The sequence below is a fragment of the Rhopalosiphum maidis genome, chromosome 4 (assembly GCF_003676215.2).
Source record: "Rhopalosiphum maidis isolate BTI-1 chromosome 4, ASM367621v3, whole genome shotgun sequence".
Taxonomy (NCBI): Eukaryota; Metazoa; Arthropoda; class Insecta; order Hemiptera; family Aphididae; genus Rhopalosiphum; species Rhopalosiphum maidis.
Window position 1 is genome coordinate 43,787,045 of NC_040880.1, and position 23,354 is coordinate 43,810,398.

At 22.7% G+C, this 23,354-nt stretch overlaps 1 protein-coding gene across 1 annotated transcript in view; it reads right to left on the reverse strand.

Annotated features, from left to right (window-relative positions):
* LOC113558654 (glutamate receptor ionotropic, NMDA 2B) overlaps window positions 1-16,913 on the reverse strand; it is a 266,124-nt gene extending 249,211 nt beyond the window's left edge. Inside the window, exon 1 of the mRNA XM_026964146.1 lies at window positions 16,783-16,913. The gene's annotated coding sequence lies outside the window, so the exon portion shown is untranslated. The remainder of the gene's footprint in view (window positions 1-16,782) is intronic.
* Between the last annotated feature and the right edge of the window lie 6,441 nt (window positions 16,914-23,354).

Sequence of the window (23,354 nt, forward strand, 5' to 3'; positions counted from 1 at the left end):
TATCCTTGAATTATTTGTATAATAATATAACTTTGGTACTGACCTACACATGCATGTAAGAAATCAATATTGTTCTAAAGTTTACAATACTTAAATATTTTGTATATACATCATTATAATATTGTAAACCTGTAAACAATTATTAAAAATAAAATTTGAAACTCAGGTTAGCAGAAAAGTTACTAACACAATAGTGTAGATTGAGTATCAATTGTAATAATTATTAAAATAATATATTTTTATACTCCAATATAATTATACTTTTATTTCTTAAATATATAACAATTTAAAGTTTTTAATAAAAATACATGACTTTATTTTCAATAGGATAACAACACTTTATTTAATTAGTAATAAGCCTATTTAAATTTTATTATACTTGGTTTAATTGTTATGTATAAACAGTTTAGTAAAGCTCTCAGAATCCGTTTATAGTTTAGACTTCAATACAGTTTAACTTATTTCAACTATTTTAGATTATAATAATATATATTAATCAGTCTGTTACTTAATGCTTAAACGTTACATTAATAAACTAGTAAAAGACTAATATATTCCTCGCAATATTTAAAATGTAAAACGTTGAGACAATTAGTATGTTGGATGGTACATGAACATACTTACCTTCTATAGGTAAGATAAATACAATGGGTACATAAGTGTAATCAATAACAATTTTAAAAGTTTAATTTAACACATGCCAGTCAACAATCATTACAAACATATTTTTGTGTCCTTATTAATATAGTTTATATGGTTTCATATTAAAGAGTATTACATTTTTTTTTACTAAATAATCATCCAAATAAAAGAAAAACCTATGAAGTCTTTCTGCTGTATTGTAAATACTGAATTTAGCCCGTCATTGAGTAAGTCACTTTAATATTGATATGTTAAATTTTAATTTCATATTAAGCCACTGTAGAATTCAAACAATTTTTAAAAATTATAAACTGTTAATAAATCTATATTAAATTTAACAAATATAATAATCTTTTTTTTAATTTTTATTTAAATACGGGTCAGAGCCCAGAAATAAAATAATTCATACAAGCATTTAAATAAATAAACATAAACTAATAAATAATAAAAATGAAAAAACCCAATTGATGAGATAATTTAAAGATTGTGTAAGTTTTTGAATATATGGTTTTTTAAGATTACTTAAAAATGCTTAAAATCAAAATAAATTTTATGAATTAAAAGTTAATTTAGGCTTAGATATACTTAAATCAAGCATATATACTTGTGATTAAATTCGTTTACATCAATACATCATACTCGTACATTATAATTTACACATATTCTAGATATTATATTTTAAAATGTTGAATATATTATTTATGCAAACGTCTTTATTTTGAAATGTATACAGTATACAGGTTAGAATATGAAATACCTACATATTATAATATCATGATAAATTACATCAATCTTATCCATGCCTTTGGCGACTGTTTCAAATTTGCTTGTATTATAATTTTCTTCTGAGCATAAACTTTTCGTGGACCAATCAGACCATACCCAACTCAACCCTAGGGTACTGTTACTGTAATGATACTCAATGCAAGTTACTTGCAAATTACTTAAGATATTTAGCTCAGTTAAATAATAACTTCATAATTTCTAAGGCATTTTACATATTATCAGCTTCACGTTCTTTATATTTTTATAAAAATAGTCAAGAAATATTATTTTGTTTTTTAATAACTTATTAATACGAATACAATTCTAATATATTTTAATTTATATATATTATAGCTCTTATTTTTGACTTTAAACGATGAATTAATATATCTCTATAAATAAAATATTAATATAATTAAATTAAAAAACCATCAAAATGAATAAGAAGTAATTTGTTAAGGGATATAAGGATTGATATTAAGCTTAAGAATATTATGTGGGTCAATTAGGTATATTTTATGAAGTGAAAATAAGTAAAAATTGGAACGAGTAGGAATCAGAAAAATAAAATAAAATAAAACATAAATAGTCACAATATTACCTTATTATATAAGTAAACGAATTTATTCCAAATTGAGTCTAAAATTCCGAACAATCTACGGCCTTAAATAAAAAATATTTCAAACTAATGTATAACTTTATTCTTAAAACATCTATACCAGCAAGTAGGTAAATAAATTAACTTGCAGGAGAAGGTTTTGTTTTCCCAATATTGTTTATATACCTACATTTATTTTAACAATAAGCAATTTCCAGTAAAAGAAATTTTAAAATTTGAAGTTTTGACTATAATTTTTTTAATATAGAAAAATTCAATGATTGTTTATTTTTATATTTTATTATTATTTGAACTTAAATAATTTTTAAAACTAATTTAATTATTGAATTATATTATAATTTGAATCATAATCATAGATTTACTTTTAATGGCTAATGTAAAAAACTCTAAATATTTTTTTTTTATTAATTAAATAAATATTCACAACATATATTAATAATAGAAGCTTCAAAATTAATAATAAATAAATAAAGAGAAAATCATTCATCAACTTTTGTTAAAAGATAGGTAACACATTATAATGAGAAACGAAATATCGAATAAAAACATTATTAATGATTTTAGTTGTACCTTAAAATATATTATGAATAAATCTACAAAATGCAGTATATTGTTTTACTCAAAATATTCCCAAATTAAACAAATGTTCGACTTGGTTATAAATTACATAGCACCTATACAAATGTATTTTTTATCTTATGAATTAGATGGTTGGATAAAATGCAATATTATGTATATACAAAAATCACATAGCATAAATTATTTAAATATATTTTAAGTTTTAATCTATTTACAACAAAAAAACTATTATAATATTGAAAATTAAATTAAATAGCGTATTTGTTTTATATTTAACTAATATCTGCCAGTTAATGTCTTATCCGAAGACGAAATTTTCAACAATAATTTAATATTAAGTTTTATACTGAACGTTTTCAGTGTTCATACTTCAAAGTTACACTACCAAGTGTTGTTATTTACATATAATCTATAGGTAATTGATGACTAAATTAATGTTAATCATAAAACACACGTGAAACGTTCATTCCAATATCAGGTTCTGGTGGTACCGCAGGGATTAAATTCGATTAAGACATCTGGTCACCAGTCACCACACGCCGACAGGGAACTACAAATACAACAATCTAAAGTAATTATCCAATTTGCATGTTTCATGACACTAAAGGCCCATTATAAAAAAAAAATCGCTAACATAATGTGTAAATAATTGCAATATATATTCCAACTTTCATTCACCTTTGAATATAAATCATAAAAAATATTTCCGAGTTTCAACTCGGATAAAAATAGAACATTTAAAACTTTCAACCAACTATGGCCTGACTATACAATTGTTATATGAAATTCATGAATTTAGAAGCATCGATATAAAAGTTAACTTTTTAGAAACTAAAGAGAATTAAATTTGTTAACATTTATAAAATTTAAATTTTTTAATTACGAAGATATGTGTTTACTCCATGGTAGTAGTAAAATAACATATTATTAAATAAAAAATTTAAAAACATATTAAACATTATTATTATTTTACATTCTACATTTCTACATAATGCTTTATTGTAGTCATAATTTTATTAATTTTATTTAATCTTATACATAAAATGATGATGTCCTCTTTATGAAAGCAGTCTGTAGTTGTTAAATTACCCTTATTCTAACTAGCTAGATACTAAATTAGAAATGAGAAGTGAGTGGTTTTTCTATAGTAGGTACTATCCAGGTTTATATATATATATATACAATACACATTGCATATAATATGTGATGAAGATAATAGACAAAGAAAACACATTTTGAGCTGAAATCCTCTTATAATAAGGAGATGATGGTAGAATATATTTGTTAAGAATATATATATGGCTCAAGTATTACACTCACTATCTTACATTAAACAAATTACATTATGACATGCTAGATAGCAACATCATAAAGTTTTATTAAAATAATCGTCTAGTCAAATTACTAATAATAGTAATTAATAGCGTATAATTATTACACATTAACATTTAATACACATAATATATATTTCAGGTATACAAATGACTCAAATTAATGTAGGTATATCTATCCCACAGGTATTAAATACCACCTATTAGATTAAATTAATTGTCCTTTATAAATATTTCTATAACTATATTTTTTTACAAAGAATAAAAGTAACGAATAAGAGAGAGCTGTGACAAATAATAAGCTTTAGAAAATTGAGTTGTAGATACCAAAATGTAAAAAATAAATGAATGAATACTACAGAGACACTACATTAATGGATTGTCATGAACGTGAATGTTGGTTTTAGTTATCTAGCAAGTTGTGATAATTCTTACAATTTAAATTAAATTAAACTAAACAACTAGAGTGACTCAAATAAGTAAAAAAAATAACTCATACTTTTCAACAAAAAATATTCCATTCCGTACCTATAGAAAATTTAAAACATAAAATTAATTTTACTGAAAGGTATGTATTTTATTTCATTATTATTATTATTTTTTTTTTTTAATTAATTTTAAATGAAATACTAAAAATCCTAAGCACGTATTTCACTTAATAAAGAAGTTTTTGTAACATCTTATTGACTTTCTTACAAACTCAGAGAAGTAGACCAAACGCTTAACATTTTGCTTTAAAAATTTTCTATCAATATAATCTATGTTTATCATAACAATAATTTTGTAAGTGTTAATATATTTATTTAAATTTCCTCTTCAGTAAAAATTTTTTTAATTATGCAAATTTTGATTTACCTACAAAAATTAAATTGTTTGTCCAAATGTAAAAAAATTCTAACAGCTTAAGGGCCGTTGTGTTTGTCCAAAATATATTTTTCCACCCACTCTTTTTTATTTAAACAATAATTAGTACGATTAATACATTGTAATTCTTAAAGTGTATTAAATATAGATGCATTAACATTGTTTTATGAAAATAAGACAAACTGTATTATAACCTTGTGACGACATAACTTTAAAAATAAAATTATTTCTCAATTTCTTTAAAATATCATTGCATTCATCAAACAATTCCAAATAAAACAAAAATATCTGTACAATGTATTTTAAATATTATCTTACACTATAAACCTATGAGTAAACATTTATGATATTTATTAGTTATAATATAGTATGATAACATTATATATTGTCTTCTCTAAATAAACTTAAAAATATACAAAGTGATTCACAATCATGCTTATCCCTTTTCTTCTTTAATAATGCAATTGCAAAAACTCTGAATTTCAGAATTTTTAAGTATACTTAAAGACAATAATATTCAAATACTTGAAATATTTTATTTAATTTAAGGGGTATCCTATGGTGATATAAACTTATGTTTATGAAATTAAAAACACCCTTTTTTTTACTAAAAATTATTCAGCGGATGATTTTTTTTAAATGTTTCTATACCTATCTAAATTAAAACTCGGACGAGTATTTTCCTAGTTATAAAACATTTTTCTAATTATAATATATTTTAATGTTTACGAAAAACGTTGAATGTGAAATTTGATAAATAGAAAGTATAAGTATTATTTATTTTTAATTGATTCACAAATTATAGTAAGTAAGCTATATTAATCTATTAGCATTTTACAATTTATAATAATTTTCTGAATAATAACTAATAAGAACATGGCCTGAATAAATATTAAATTTACATATATTTTAATTTTATGTATAACCATAGCCGGGCACCGGGCTAAAATTTTTAATACCAACACAAAGTTTAATAATTCAAAAACTACTCATTTGAATTTTTTTTCAAATATGTCAAAGTTTTGAAAAATGATTTGCTTAATAATTTAAAATAAAAAAAGTGGTACTTAAGTTTGTATCACCATATACACCTCCTTTAATGATACAACAAATCTCAAGAATTCGAAAATATGATCTTTAAATATATTTTAAAATTCAAATAATTAGATTTTAAATAACTACGTTATTAAATAAATAGGGGGTGAGCATGCTTGTTGAATTACTCGGTATATATTTTAAATTCTAAGCGGAGCGATGAATGTATTGATTTTAGATAATGTATTTTTGTATGTATACATGATGGGTATTCGAAAAGATGGTTCAATTTTCAGCTTTGAAGGTGGTTTTGGATAGCAAATTGGATCTATATTGTGGTTCAGTATTTTTTAGAGAGGTAAAAAAATCGGAAAAACAAACAAACTCTTAAAAAAACGGGAATTTTTACATAAAATCAGTTTTTGACAAAATTGATTTTGTTTATTAAATATAATTTAAAAATTAATAACTTGGAATACTTGAAATTTTCATAGAATGTTTATAATTACGTTTTCTACACATAGTATAATCTTCAAAATATTTTGAATCTTTTTGCGCTACGAGTATTTATACGTATTTAAAATAGGTATTCACTTTTTTTATTAAATGATGATAAAAAATTATTCACAGTCAAAATTATTGAATATTTAATAAAAGATCCCTCTTAAGTAATAATTCTTACATGCATTTTAAATCTAAATTATTATAACATTTCTTAAAATCACAAATTTTTACAAAGCATTTTGTAGTAAAAAATCTAAAAAAATACACAAACACATTTATTTTTTTTTTCTATAGATATTTAAAGTACAAATATGTTCGAAATTAAATATTTTAAGAATAAATAACAACGTTTATTATTTTAAATAATTCAAAAACATTATTCGGGACTTCGAGAAAACTTAAAACTTTTACCAATATTATGATATTAACTATAGGTATGTAATAAGTTAAATTAAAAATGTTTAAATTCATTTTAAGATATTAAAAACATATTCACGCTATTTTACGGTAAGGGGGTATTTACTTAAAAGTTAATAGCAATAATATAATATCGTATAAGTATATAATTATAATAATTTAATAAATGTAATGTTTTCGAAAAAAATTAAATCAATCTACCTACTAACAGTAAAATCGTTTTTCTTATACAATGATATATTATTTCAATCTTATTAAAAACACACCCATTCGACATCAAATATATAGCAGAGCGTATATTATCCACTTACCCATCTTTATTATTATTATTTTTATTATTTAAATATAAGAAAATGTAAAATAAGAATAATCATTTGAAATCACATAGAAATTTAACATCTTAAAATGAGATGTGTAATATTGGACTTTTAATCTTTTCCGGATCATTTATCAGAATTGCGATGGACGAACAAAAGATGTGTGTCGTCAAGACAAATTTTACTAAATGAACACTTAAAGATGTGTAAAGGTTTTCTAAATAAATTTCTCAATACTGTATTTTATTTTAAATATCCTAGAATAAATAAAATCTAAAACTTAAACTTAAATAACCAATTCAAGTATTTTAACATCTAAAGAAGATGGAAAAAGTTCAATGAAAAATATTATCAAGTAAATAAATTATAAAATCGCATTATAAATTTACCTTTAATAAATTATTTAATAATAAGTATATTTATAATTTTTAAAATTTTAAATTATCGTGCCTATCATTCCTACATTTTATGAAAACTAAAAAGTATTAAAAATATATTCTTAAAAAAATTGTAAAATTATTGCATTTTACCTTAGTTAACATGTCGTATATATTTTTTTTAATTCTCTGATAAAATATAAAAATTACAAATTAACAAAAGTAAACTGTTTATAGTTTCATTGAAATTAGAACTATATAATCATAACAACTCAGTTAATATTAATAATGCAATCTATATCTTCTAATATAATTTTAAGTCTATACAAATTTTCAAAAGCATTTTATTTTCTCATATAGTATTTATTTAAAGATAAAATAAAACAAATACACAATAATTGTAAGACCGATATCATTTTTCTTGAACGACACATAACATTTGACTAATGTAATATTTATAATAATACATTTTAATTGTTAAAAATGATTCAATGGTAATACATTGCTAATATTACTTATTATTTAATATGATATACAATGATACAAATATGCTTTTATGGAAAGAATAAATAATTTTTAAAATATATTCATCATTATAACCATTTTCTTTATATGTTTGATATGTTACTGACATAATAATTTGTCACGAAGGAAGTCTCGTGAGAATTTCCTCTGTTTTTATTTTTAAATTTAAAAAGAAGACATAGGCCACCTTATAAAAATGTATAGAATACAGCGAAATGATTATTTCAACTCGACTTTCATTTTAATTTTAAAGATAATTTCTACAAAAAAATAAATGTTTCTAGTGCTTATTTCATTAATATTTTTATTATTAATACTTAACTATAAGAGTAACTTATTTTAAAAAGGAAATACAATTAACAAATAATTAAAGTGATGTTAACATGAATAATACCATAGCATTAACATAACTAATAATAATAATTTAATTATTAATAAACTGTTCACATCAAAATATATTATTATTCATCTTGTACAATATGTATCGCCTCAGGTAGCTCAGCATATAAGTAACAAATTAAGGGTCTAAAAAAATAAGTAATTGTAATAGTATGCAAATTATAAGTTCCATTCATTAAATATAATGACGTATGAATAATTAAGTTTTTAATCATTTAACTATAGTTATATTTTATTATACGTATTACTGTATTATATCATTTAAAATGTAGACAATAATACTAAATACTACATGGATATAATTAAATATGCCAAAAATGTAATTAAAATATTAATATTTGTATTTATTATCCTTCAAAACATACATAAAATACCTGTTTAATTCATTAAAATAATATATTATTATAATTTTATTTTTACAACGTTGAATAATTGAAACATCATTCTATAATTCCATTTTAAATCAAAAAAATAAATAAATCTCCGAGAAAGTTTTTCTGTTGTATTGTAAGTGTTAAGTGTTTCTCAGATTCAGTAAATCACCGCAGGAATAGATGTATTAAATTTGAATTCAGTGAGAAATCATCGCATAGATAAAACGATTTTGAGTGGATACGGTCTGTCAACTTATATTTCTCCTACATGCCTAAGTATATTTTATTTTAATTTATAATACTATTAGTAATTTGTTTTTTCAATTTATAATACAGCAGGTTTTACTCATTTTTACAAAAACAAAAGAATAATATATTATACATATAAGTATAACTATTTTTTACTTTTATATAAGCTAATACCTACGTATTGTAGAACAGTATGAATAAGTGCCATAGCATAAATATTTTGAAAATGTAATTGTATATGTAGTAAATAAATAATAATAATATACAAAATAATAATGTATTTCAAATACTTATGAATAAAAATTATGCCAATATATTTTTAGATTTTGAATTACAATAAGAACAATTTTTAAGAAATCTTATTATATTATATTTTCAAACTTTAAGTATTAAGATTAAAATGTCCATACGCTTTCAACAACAAAATCATAAATATATTCATTTTCGTTACGAATTTTATAAAAATGATAACTTTAAACACTTTGTAATGAATTAAAATTATATAAAAAAATATTTACAAACAAGCTTAAGTTTTTTGGGGAAATATATGGTTACCTTTAAAAAAAATCATATTGTTTATCAAAAACAACTAACCATAATAGGTATGCTAAAATTTAGTAATTAACGTATAATTATAATATATGATGTTATATGTTAGGTTTTCTTGTACATCAAAGCGTATGTTATGTATATGGTTGAAGTAACAAATGGTAAATTTGGATTGTTAATATAAAAGTCTACAATTAGTAATTTCGACCATACATTTTTCTCATATTACCAATAAAATTTAAAAAAGGTATTGATTATCTTTATTAATAGTATAAAAATATTTTTTTTAAATTTCGATTAGAATACAATTTAAACATATGAAAAATTATTGTTTGTTTAAAAACAGTTGAGGAAGATTTTGGTATCATGAGTTTTGAATGAGAAATTATTCCAATTTTACGTGGTATAAAAATAATTAATGAGTAAATATTTTAAAATGTTATGCTGGAATCAAAAACCTATAGCATTTGCATATACTTTATGCCAATAAAAAAAATCATTATATCAATATGCAAATTTATAAGAAAATAAATACATTTTAACAGAATATAATAAATTATTACCTACTATATATACATTATTACATTATATGCAGTATAATATTTATCACCAGGATTCTCAAGTTTTCACAAGTACTTAATAACCTTTATACCTAATTAGCAACAACTATAAAAATATTTGAATTAGACGTCCCATGCTATTGATGAAAGTTATAATTTTAATATTTAGTGTAATAAATATAAATATATCTACCATAACTCCTACTATAATATCACTCCAGATAATTGATTGCATAAGGAAGTGTGTCTATTTTATAGATACCATAAAAACTTTGAACAGTCAACATCGATAACTTGAATTTCTTAAAAAATTATCCTTCATACTGTATCTAAAACTGCCGTTTTCTCAACATCACGGGTGGTTACTCAAAAATATCGATAGGTATATTAAAATTTTTTTTTTTTAATATTTTCATTTCCTTGAAAGTTGCCGGCAGAAATTAAATAAACTAAAAAAATTCTACCCGACTCTTATATTATCACTAAAATATATATAATCATGATGATTTCTAAGCACGCCAAACGGTCTTATAGAATACAAATCCAATCGTCACGCAGATACTTGACATTATAATACAATATAAGTGGTAATGTTATATTAGGTCGTATGTAATATGCACCACCATGTTTAGATAGACTTAGTGCTATACTATCATTATCCTCAGTGGGAAGAGAGGTACTGGGAAAGGGATGCAGCAATTCATTTATATTATAATAATATAGTACACCAACTAGTATAATTTTCGGCCGCGATACATAATATTGTTATTTACGACGTGGAAGCACACGTCCCATGCAGTTGGCGTGGGCAATTTAACGCGTGTGATCCGTTTCCTTTCATACGTGCCTTCCAGTTCACCATTCCTCATCCCTCACTAGTCCCCCGACCAATCCCACTCATCAGTCTTGTTTTTGGTCAGCTCGGTCGAACGGTATGCGATGGGTATGCAATATATATATATTTATGAAACTAGCGCTCGAATTACCTCCCTAAGTCTGGCCTTATAAACAAACGGATAAAAGACGCATTATCACACTTCGGTAAATCGCTACAATAATCAGATCAGTGAAATCGCAATAATTTGTACAGAAAAAGATTCATGGTCTTCGTGATATTTATTATATTATATGGTACTATACGATTAGTCAAGAAAAAATCAGACGCTGCATTAATCTTAAAATCATCATCACACTTAGGCCTCTATTACGTCGTCAATCGTCTTTAAGTCAATAATATATCTCACCGATGATCAAGTTTTATACAAGGAAAGTAAACAACTTTGAGTCCCTGTAAATCCACTGTGAAATACTTGCGTAAAAATACTATATATAATAGTATACAGTGAAACCAAACACGGATTTTCATGAGATTTTAAATTTCATCTCGTATAGTATATAATATATACAATCATTTTCGATAAAACTTATGTATTTTTAATCTAACACATTTATAATATATTATTATTCACCTTTACTGTACTATTTATACTGTTTTTAGTTACTTTATTTTTCAACTATTTTAAATAAATTATCTGTTATCAATATACAATAAAAACTAAATCACTAATAGGATATGAAAAATACATAAATTCATTAACTGGGTATTGAGAACAATTATTACCTATTATATTTGAAAAGCGTTTAAATCTTTGACAAGTTAGACTCTACAATTTATAGCGTATTGGCTATTACTTAAGGAATTGGGGCACCCGAAATGTAATAAAATATATTTTAGCTATAAATTCTAGTGCGACAAAAAGGACCTAAACAACAATATTTATTGCTTATTTAACGCTAACTCCGTTGACTATATTATTGGGATTTACGTCAATTGTTAATAAACGTTAACCCAAAAAAATAATATAGTTTATGTTTTTTTATAATTAAGATCAAGGAAATGTAAATAAACATTACATGAGATTACTTACATAATTCTCAGACACAAAGTTAAGCTTTACTAACAAAATTTAAATTTAACCAAAACTAAGTCGTACTTACACTCAACCGAAACTTTTAGATGCATATATTTTAAAAAAGGACAAGTGAACAACACATTCCCCTCTATAACTTCTGTAAATAGTTTTGATAGTTCAAATTATTAAAATCATTGAGCCTTTTGAGTATTTAAGAACAACGATTTTTTTTCTTGATTTGTACCTATTTAAAATTTTAAAAAAATGTTTAAACTTTAAATTACTTGTTACGTATTACACATTATTGTTTTGTATTTTAGAACTTAGCATACAACAGAGTTTTAGAATCACTTAAAATACATAGTACCTATCTTAAGAGTTAGGATTATTTAAAAGATCGTTATTAGAGTATCAGATGTATTAATTATTAACAAAAATTAAGCAGTAGGATATTATCACTATAAGTAATCTCTCTACTAAATAATTAGAAGCATGATAATAAATTTAAAATTTCCTCTTATTTTAAACATTTTTAAATATTAATATAACACTTTATAGACATTAAAAATTACACTTAAAGATAACCATAGTATTTACAACTTAAACAATTCGAAAATTATTTATCGGTAATAAATTATGAAGGCCAATTTTCATTAAAATCGAATATATAAAAGTGACGTAAACAGAAAATAACTAAATAGAACTTTTAAAACCACTTAAATTTTAAATGTCTCAGACATAAAATAACTCTTAGACATTTAATCCTTATGTATTTATTTTTTGTATATTATGTTTAATAAAACAAAAAGAAAAATCATGATTTAATTTCAATCAAAGAGCATATTTATTCTATTTTTAAATGTTATATTTAATTTAAATGTTAATTGGAGAAGGAATGGATTTCGGTTCTACAACGATACGTATTTAATCTATGTCAAACGTTTTATACCAGATAATTAACTTCAATCAGTTCAACCTTCAACATTAGGGGTGCGTTCTATTTTTTTCGTAGATAATTAAATTGTATTGATATTTTTGGAGGGGGGTCAAAAATAGAAAAATGGTAGAACTTTTCTTAATAATTTTGGAAATACTTTTTTTAAAAAAATAGCGATAAACGGGAATATCTCACTACGTCAGTTTCTAGTACAAATGAATTTGTTTTTTTTTTTTTTAATTTAAAAAGGAATAATTGTAAAAAAGAATACTATTATTAATATAAAATATTATTGTTTATTTATATTGACATATTTCAAACATGATATTTTTGAGCTATTCATATAATGGGTACCTACAATAATTGGAATATTCTCTTATTTTTGTTCTTATTTTTCAGTTAATTTAGATTACATTATTATTTTTAAACATTCATACAATTCGTAATTGTTCTCATAAATTGTTCTAAAAATAATTTAAACATTTTAAAAATAAATATACACAATTTTTATAAGCATTTGTTGATGTTTACTCCAACGATTTTGGTTATTTGAAAAGCATACATTATTCAGATCATTTTTATAATAAAAACTTGAAAATTGTATTACCTATTTTCTATACACGATGAAATTTTCAATACATTTAAACTAAATTTAAGCTATTTAAACTACGAACCTACTCAATACCATTTTACGGTAAGCCGGTACCAATTCCAAAGTTGTAAGAAATGTTTTTTTAAGCAAATATTAGTTGATTGAATCTACCAAATTAAGAAACTATTAATAATAATATTAATATAATATAAAATAAAGTGTGAACTAGGTTAGTCTTTAGAAATAAAAAACACCCACTACCTTCGCTTAGAATCATGTTTTCTTAAACAGTAATTTATCGTAGAACATAAATTTATATAAAAACAATTTTGCATTTATAATATTTAGGTACCGGTATTTTCTATACATATAGAATGATATAAAATCAATTGAATATGAAGATAGTTGTATTAAATATTTTCGATCTATTTAGCAATTAAAATTAAAAATTTTATGAAATTTAACGACATAATAATTTAAACATTTTCATAATTTAGACACATTTTGTAAAAATTTACCTTTAAACTCAAAAGTACTAAATATTTTTTTACTGTTAACCACATTGAGTAAAAACTGGATTAAATGTTCTATCAGCAACATGCGGAGAAGGTTATGGTTAAATGCTTGATTTAATCGATTTCCTTATGGATTGATTTTCACAGGAATAACATTTTACAGAACTTGAATTAGTGTTTTTAAAATGGGCTGCTTATTGAAATTTTTAAACGATCAATCATTATAATATAATGTCGACTGTAATTGGAACTCAATATATTATGAGTATTTGAACCTATATCCGCTATACCACTGTATTTGAAAAATGTTGTGAACTTTGTAACTTATACATATCTAAAGCAACTTGTACATTTAATTTTTGATCGATTATATGTATGCTATACAAATAAGTTACAATATATTTACCACCTAAATAGTTGAGTTTTCAGGGAAAAAAAATCAAATATTATACTTCATTTAAAACATATCAACATATATGATCAGAATATTATATTTGTACCATAGTCTATAAGCCAATGATTTTATTCTAGATTTCAATAAAAACATAAATATTACTTTAATCGATATATAAATATATATACTGAAGTTATACATATTTTGGAATAACAAAATATATAATTAACACTATATTATTTTCATCAATATCTTAAAATAAAAACTAGGTATTTCACTTATAACCGAATAGCTGACAGAAACCACGCCCATCACAAGATGTTTTACTCGTCATCGCCATAACCTGATAATCTTGTAAAGCACTTATGTAAAAGTACTGAAATACGTTTTTTTAAATACTTTTGAAAAAATACTGGGAAAAATTATTTTAAATATTTTCTTAAAGTGGGGTAAAATCTTCCCATTTTCAAATAGTTTGTTTTTAGTTGGTATGTATTCTATTTTCAATTCAATCACGTTTAATAATAAAAGAAAAACATAAAAATTGTATATGTAAATTGGAGTCAGAAAATTTAATCTACCTATATAAAAATATAAATATTATAAACATAATACTATCAGATAAAGTTTATTTTAAAAACAATTATTAATTTATGTCTAGACATTACATAACACGAATCTATAATATAACATACGTCTTTACATGTGAATAAGTAGATATGGATAAGTAGTTTGCCTGGATTTGTTAAATAATCAGTTATACATTTTTTAAATTTTTTTAGAAAAATAATGACAAATTAATAGTTGAACATTATTTATTATACTTAAATAACCTATATATTTAATCTAATGATCCTAACTTTTAAATATAAATATATCGTTTTAATCTAATAATTTAGTAAAATATTTTTATTTAAAATTAGACAAACCCATTATGAAAAATATTCAAAGTTAAAACATATAAATTCAAAATTAAATTTTATGAAAATGTGTCACATTATTTAATATAATTAAAAATTAGGTTAAGTCTATAGGCTTAAAGTTCATATTCGTTCAACTAAATTCAACGAATAAATAATACGTCTAGTATAGGAATTCAATAGGATACATTTTTCATACCTAATAATATTAAATTATATAAATTATGATTAAATACAAAAATATAACAATAAAAATATTATATTATTTAAGTTATATCTTGCTTATGAATTCAAATAATAACTATACATCTAAATTTTAATGTAATTCAACAAACATTTAAATATATATAGGTACAATATAAAATAATAAGTTTTAAAAAATAGTTGAAACACCAATAAAAATCTGAATTATGATTAAATTACACATATATAATTATAAACCAATTTTAATTAGTATAATGTAGTAGAATAAATTCCAATAACTCTTCACATATTATACCATATAATATACGAACATTTTCTATTTTCTATTTATATATCATTTGCTACAAAAATATATCACGATAATTGATAACAGAAAGTCATATTTAGGGATGATTAATGAAATATTAACAATAATATTATTTATTCGTAAAATAAATCTGTTAATAATATTTATAATAGCATTTTAGTGAATAAAATAATGTATGTATACCACTGAATTTGAAAAATGTACTGCTGTACATTTTTTATGTATCTATAATTGATTATAACTTAAAAAATATGCTATCTTATTAATTTTAATAATTTAAAATTTCTTTTATTATTTAAAAAAGTATTTTATAATATGTTGGACTGCATAGATAATATACATAGCATTTGAATTTTTTCATACATTTGAAGAGCATCCAGAGCAATTTATTAGGCTACGCCTATCCATTAACCCCGTTAAATTATAATAGATTATCGTGAAATGCATACACGTGTTATTGTAAAAAAAAAAATATAATTTCAGATAAAATTTTAATATTAAATATTTTTATTTTTTTTATTTTAAGTTAAAAAAAAAAAATAAAAGCGGTTTTAAAATTGACGACTATATAAATATTATAAAATATGTAGGTAGTAGGTACATAATTTACTTTTGATAATAAATTACATAAACTATACATAGCTTAATAATTTTAACACTTCTAAAAGTTCTTAAAAATGTATAAAATAGATTTTATCAAATTAATAAATAATTGTGTTATTTATTTATTTTACATAAATATGGTAAACGTTTAATTAACGTTAAAATAAATTTTAACTTACTGATATACTAAAACACATTATAATTGCCTATATAAAACGCCGGTAAATAATTGAACTGTACATTAAACCTATTCCTATTGACAATAAAAGTTAATTAAATTAATTTACTTACCTTATTCATTTGAAATAGACAACTCAACAAAAACTTAAATAGTATGAAGTTTACATTATACAAAAATAATATTTACACATACCGTTATTATTACAAGCAGTACAGAGAACGTTTTCCGGCTTTTTAGTTAGGACGGTGGCGACAGACTGCCGACTTTGGGATGCCACCCGCGTATTTTCATGTTATTCGAAGAGCGACATCTATCTGGTCTAAATAAATAAACTGAAATTTAAGATTTAACATGAAATTATCAAACTTTTCATAAGGAATAAAGCTATTTAATAAGTCATATACTATATATAATTACTTTTAATATGTATAAAATATATAAATATTAGCCATTTAAAAAAAAAACTACCTAATCAAATGAATCTGATTATTGTAGTAAGTGTTATAATTATAGACGTGCGCATGAAAATGATAGCGAAGGCAATTTTCTATCTCCCCAGTGGGATTTTCTTATTCTGTTTATTTTTACCGTATTTTATTTTTAATATACATTAATTTATAAAATTACAAAGACTTGAGAATATTTCCGGTTATATTCGGGTTTTGATAGACAGTCGACATTTTTAATGTCTTAATAGCATTAAGATTATTGTTTCAATACCAGTAACAAGTCTTGGTTTTAATGAAAGCAGTTCTTAAAAACCTATTACTATTCCATCTTTACTATTGTAAAAATAAAATTGCAATGTAGCGAAGGATAGAAAAGATTTTATGGCGTTAACCATGTTTAATTATCAAGAACGGGCCTATAAATTATAATATTAACTGTAAAGAGTCATTAACATTTTTAAAACTTTATGACATAACTTTAAAAAATACACGAAACATTAAAAAATGTATTTTAAGTATACCTAAACAAAGTTATATATTGTTATTTTATATTCCTAAACTATGAAATGTTGAAATTATAATATATTTTTATTTTATGCCAAAGTTAATAATGTTATGATGTTAATAATTTAAACTTACAGTTAATTTTTAAGGGTCAAATAATACCTGTCTTACAGAAGTGATTAAATAGTATTTTATGTTTATATAAATAAATTAAAAATGCATTTTACAAGTTATAATTTTATTTATCAAATCGTAAAAAATAAATATACTTATAGGTACAATTATTTTAAATTAAAATCTCTAGAATTTAAAAAACCTTATTAAAGTAACTTCATAATAAGATAATATTGGCAATAATTCAAATGAAATTTCCTACTAAAAATGAGCTCTTTACTAGATACGAAAAAAATACATAATTAACGCAAAAATATAATACTGAAATAAAATATCTATAAACAATTAACCTAATCCATACTTCTATAATATTTTCTTATAGGTAATTATTATTATTTTACCTTAAAATGTATAATATATAATATTGTCTTATAGATGCTATTAATAGAATTGATAGATACTTTTGATAATACAATTTAATATATGTTATGAAAATAAAATAAAATAAAATAACTTCATGTTATGATATTTTTACTTATAATATGATGAATGAATTAGTGAATGAGTCAATGTTAGTCGTTAGACAATGTGATATTAATAAATTTAATATGAAGTAACTAATAAATTACAAAACAATATAAACCGATGGACCAGATACAAAACGTAACTCAAATATAAAAAAAAATTTAATTGTTCCTTAGTTCTATAAACACACATTAAATGTAATCTTCATAACTTCTGAAAACTTCATAATACTTACATTCATTGAAAAACAAACTTCACACATTGTCTGTCGACTGTCACAATAATTACTTTCTAACTTGATACTATTATTTAATTTACATTTATACTACATCTTATTCAACCAACTCAACGTGTGTAGATTATCTATTTATCTCCTTCTTAATTTATTTTTTATCAAGTTATTTAAGCATAATTAATAAATCAACAAAATAATCCATATTATTAAATATTATTATTTAATCATTTATTTACAATCAATGATTTTATTTATACAAATATACAATTAATAATATAAATATGACCACACTTTATTATTTATTTTACAATTTTAGTGACTGCATGCCTACTCTATTTAAGTACAACAGTGTGTTGACAACAAAACTCTTGATTAATCCTTTTTAAGAAACCATGAGATGTTAGCTGATATTAGCTTCTATGTCAATATAACGGAAAACATTTTTTAGTGATGAGTGAACAATTTTTTAATGGAATTTTTTATATTGATTAACTGCTAGCTCTCTCATAATTGGTTACTAAAGAATTATTCAAACTTCAATTATTTAAATAAAATATTGTTAGTATAATATTGTCTACTAAAAAATTATATTAATAATTAACGTATAACATAATTAAGATTATAACTTGGATACAATTTTATAAAATATAGTTTTTTCTATCTATTGCTTAATTTTAATTTATTTATAAGTATTCTAAATTGATGATAAAAACTGTAAAATATACTAGAAATATGTATTTTATTTTATTTCAGAAGAATATTGTTTATTTTACACCTTAAGTTATATATATGTATATATTATTATTACATTCGCACGACAACAAGCTATTACTTTTTTATGAATGTTTTTTGTTTTGTAGTGTGATTCTATTGGGGAAAATAAATTAAAACAAAATGTTAGTACAAACAACATTTAGAAACCATAACGTACATTTGTATATAAGTATTACAAAACACACTTATCTACGCGTTTTTCTGATATTTTTTCTTTCATGCACCAAACTCTGAGAAAAAGTTAGATTTTACGATGTTCTTATCACTAGAAATAGCATAGGCGAACAATGTTTGTTTAACTCATAAAGTAGTTTTATCGCTGTTAAGTGTTTTAAATTTTTTTTATTTCTACTCTCCCCATTTTACAAAGAAAAAGCATTTCGAAGTTTGTATTATTAATTTTACTTGTATTTACGTTCAATTGTCGATGTTAACATAGTTATTGTTATTAGTATTTGTTATATTTGTTTTTATAGTACCTAAAGTAGATACCAACCTAACCGCAATATTAAAAATATTAATATCTATAACTTTTTTTTTTTTTTAAATAGCTAAAAATGCCCTATAATTTTTTTTATACAATTTGGTTATTTATAATTAAAGTATAATTATTATTTTATTTAAAAAAAAAATTTAATTTGAAAAATTAATTTAATGCGTCGGCGATGTTAACACGCATATTTTTTGAGACAGTATTATTCATTCTAAACATACATTTACCCGATAAACTTATTAATTAACAAGGCTTAAATATCAAGAAAACAATTTTAGTATCTTAAATAGGCTATATGTGTATAGTATATTAAACAAACATGCATTAAACCCAACAAATTTACACAATAATGATAAAAAAAATATACAGAGAAAAATCTACGGTGCAATTTCAATAAGTATGAACTTATTATTTAAATAAATATATTTAATAAAACAAATAGTGAACCATCACAATATTAAAGTCTACATAAATAAACTTAAAGACTTAGTAAATTAAACAATAAACATTTTTCTTTGACATTGTTTTTGTACACAAGAGACAGATTTTTTATAACTGAATATCAATATCTAATAAATAATAACTAATAAAGTGTATATATTTAGGTACTTTTTAAAATATTAGTAGTTCACATATTCAGATACTCAAACTTTATCCAAAATAGCTTAAGTACTTAGGTCACGTACTATCACTATATACAACGTATATAAATTTTATAGATACTAAAAAAAGGTGTTGTAATAGTCTCAATGCCTCATATTTAACCGCATTTCATAAACTATTTTTTTTACGTTTTAACTTAGTCTTAAAAAATAAAAATAAACTCACAATTTTATATAGATATACATTATAAGTATGTTTTTACATATACTTTTCCGTTAAATGTTCTTAAAAAATCAGCATACAAATAATATTTGACATACTTTTTACTCAATAATCAATAATTATAATTACTATAATCATATAGAGCATCAACCGAAAATTAAAAGGAGCAATTTTTCCAGGTTGTAACTTTTAAGGAGCGACCAAATCTTAATATAAATCATAACATAAAATTATTTTATTATTAACTTTTACTTTTTATTTAGATTTAATATTTATAAGATACACATTTTAAAGAAAAATTAATACAGTTTAAATGCATTGTTAAAAATTTCCAATTATAAGATAAATAATCATCACTAACATCATAACATACAATCATTGAGATAAAATATATAGAGGAACACGGAGGAATGACATATGATGCTATGAGCCTCAAGTATGTCACATTGATTTGAAATAGGTTCCATTTCCTTTACTGCATCTTAGTTTAAGTTTTTTTAAATTCTCAGAACTTAACTATAATTTTGTTTTTTAAAAAACACCAAAAAGAAAACAATTTAAACGCGCATCATTAGTAGGTATTCATTACTCAAAGTACGGGATAATTATACGTACGCATTATCATTTTTATTTGGAGGTATTTATGCACACCATTCTTACTACTGAATAATAGATGGGGGAATTGAACGTATTTAGTAATTTCTAATTTTTTAATTAATGATTTAATTTAAATGTATTTGTATAGTGTTAAGAAATATACAAATTATAAGTAAGTACGAATTATGTAATAAAAATACGTTTTAATTATTAAACCATCAAATAAAGTCCATATTTTATCACATTCATAATCAATACAATATACTTAATTGACTATAAAATAAAATTAACAGTAAATAGGTTATATGAACAACTAGACCTAAAAGGAAAATTTAAAATCTTTATGCTTATAAATTGTAGTGCATATAATTTTTCCAAAACAAATGCACAGCATTACCCCATTATGCTTTTTGTTATACCTAAAACTATTTATTATCAAAACTATAACACGCACAACTTCATAAATATATATTTATTTTGATGTACAGAAAATTTTCTATACAATAGTATTATTGGTTATGCAAAACAATAAAACTAAATTATGTGTACTTACAAGTTACAGTGTTAGTAAAATACTAAAATCTTCAATATTATTAGATCAAAGAATGCGTTTTCGCGTTTTCTTAAATTGACGGAAAGATTATAATAATAGTAACGTTATGATATTTTGAACAATTTATAAACTCAATCAGCTGATTATTTTTAGTTATTACATAGAATACTAGTGTTCCATGGACTATGGTTATTATCAAGTAATCTAGGTAACCACTGGTATCATGGAAGTATTGCGCAAGCGGTTTCCACGGCGTCGTCAATTATAAATTTTTAACCTTGGAAAAAAGGTAACCACTGGTTTAAAAAGTATCAAGGTGTGCACCGTTATCCCAATGCACACCATTCCCGCGTGTTCCGCTACGGTTATACGATTAAATAATAAGTACTTATAATATTTTTTATTTTGATTCATATAGTATATCGTTTTTAAAACATCCGTTTCTGACACAAATATAATAATATTGATTATAGGTAACTTCTGTTTTACCTATATTTTGGCGGTCGTTGTGATAGATTTCTCTCCAATAGGTAGTTTACTATTTTAAATGAAGATTTGAGTCTACATTTTAAGTAATTTTTACTTAGCATGCAAATTATAAATATTATTATAGTCTAACAACTATTATCTGATGAATTAGTACATAAAATCCAATAGTTATTTATTACACATTTTCCATATGCATAGAATTTTGTCAACGGAATTATAATATTAAAAAAGGAATTAAATATTATAAACTTATCACCATATTTTTAAGATTCTTATTTAATTCAAAAAAAATTATAAAAACCCAATATTTATTTTTTTAAATCCACGTAACAAATTACCATTAAAGTATTCGTACGGTACGCCAACTTAGTTAGTGTTAAAATATTATTTTTCTTTATATGTTTATTAGTCTACACCATTGACTTATTAATTCAATGGTCTATACAGATTAAAAAAAAAACCAAGAACTTTGCCCACAGAGGCGTATTTACGATTTTGGCGCCCTTTTTTCTCTCTAAAAAACTTGAACATTAACTTTAAAAAAATTTAACATTAAGCGCGACGCCCTTTTAAAAGGCTTACAATTTGACGCCCGGGCCGATTGCCTCCTCCCCTAAATACGCCTCTGTTTGCACAAATATATAGCAGCATTTCCTAAATTGAACTGAATACATAATATAATTAGAATTTCGACTATATTCAATTTAGTGATAGTAGGTATCAAGTGTACCTTAGATAGTTAGATCATAATATAAATATCATATACATACTAGTATATGATCTATAAGGACTAAGGTACCTACCTAATAACCATTGAGAGACCACCAGGCCCTGATTTATGCAAATGCAGATGGAGCACTTGCATTTAGCCCCCAATTTCTGGGGGGCCCCGGGCTTTGTAAGTTGTAGAAAATTATTTTTTTTAAATTAATTCCACAAAATTATATTTTATAAAATGTAATACCAACTGTCAATATTCAGACTTGAGTATATTCTTATCATTAAATTGTCAGTTGAATTTTGATTATTTTTGTCATTGCATACCCCAGTGCTAATAAGTTACCATCACAAAATATTAAAATAATAATAATAGAAAATTGTTTGAACGTCAGAAATATTTGATA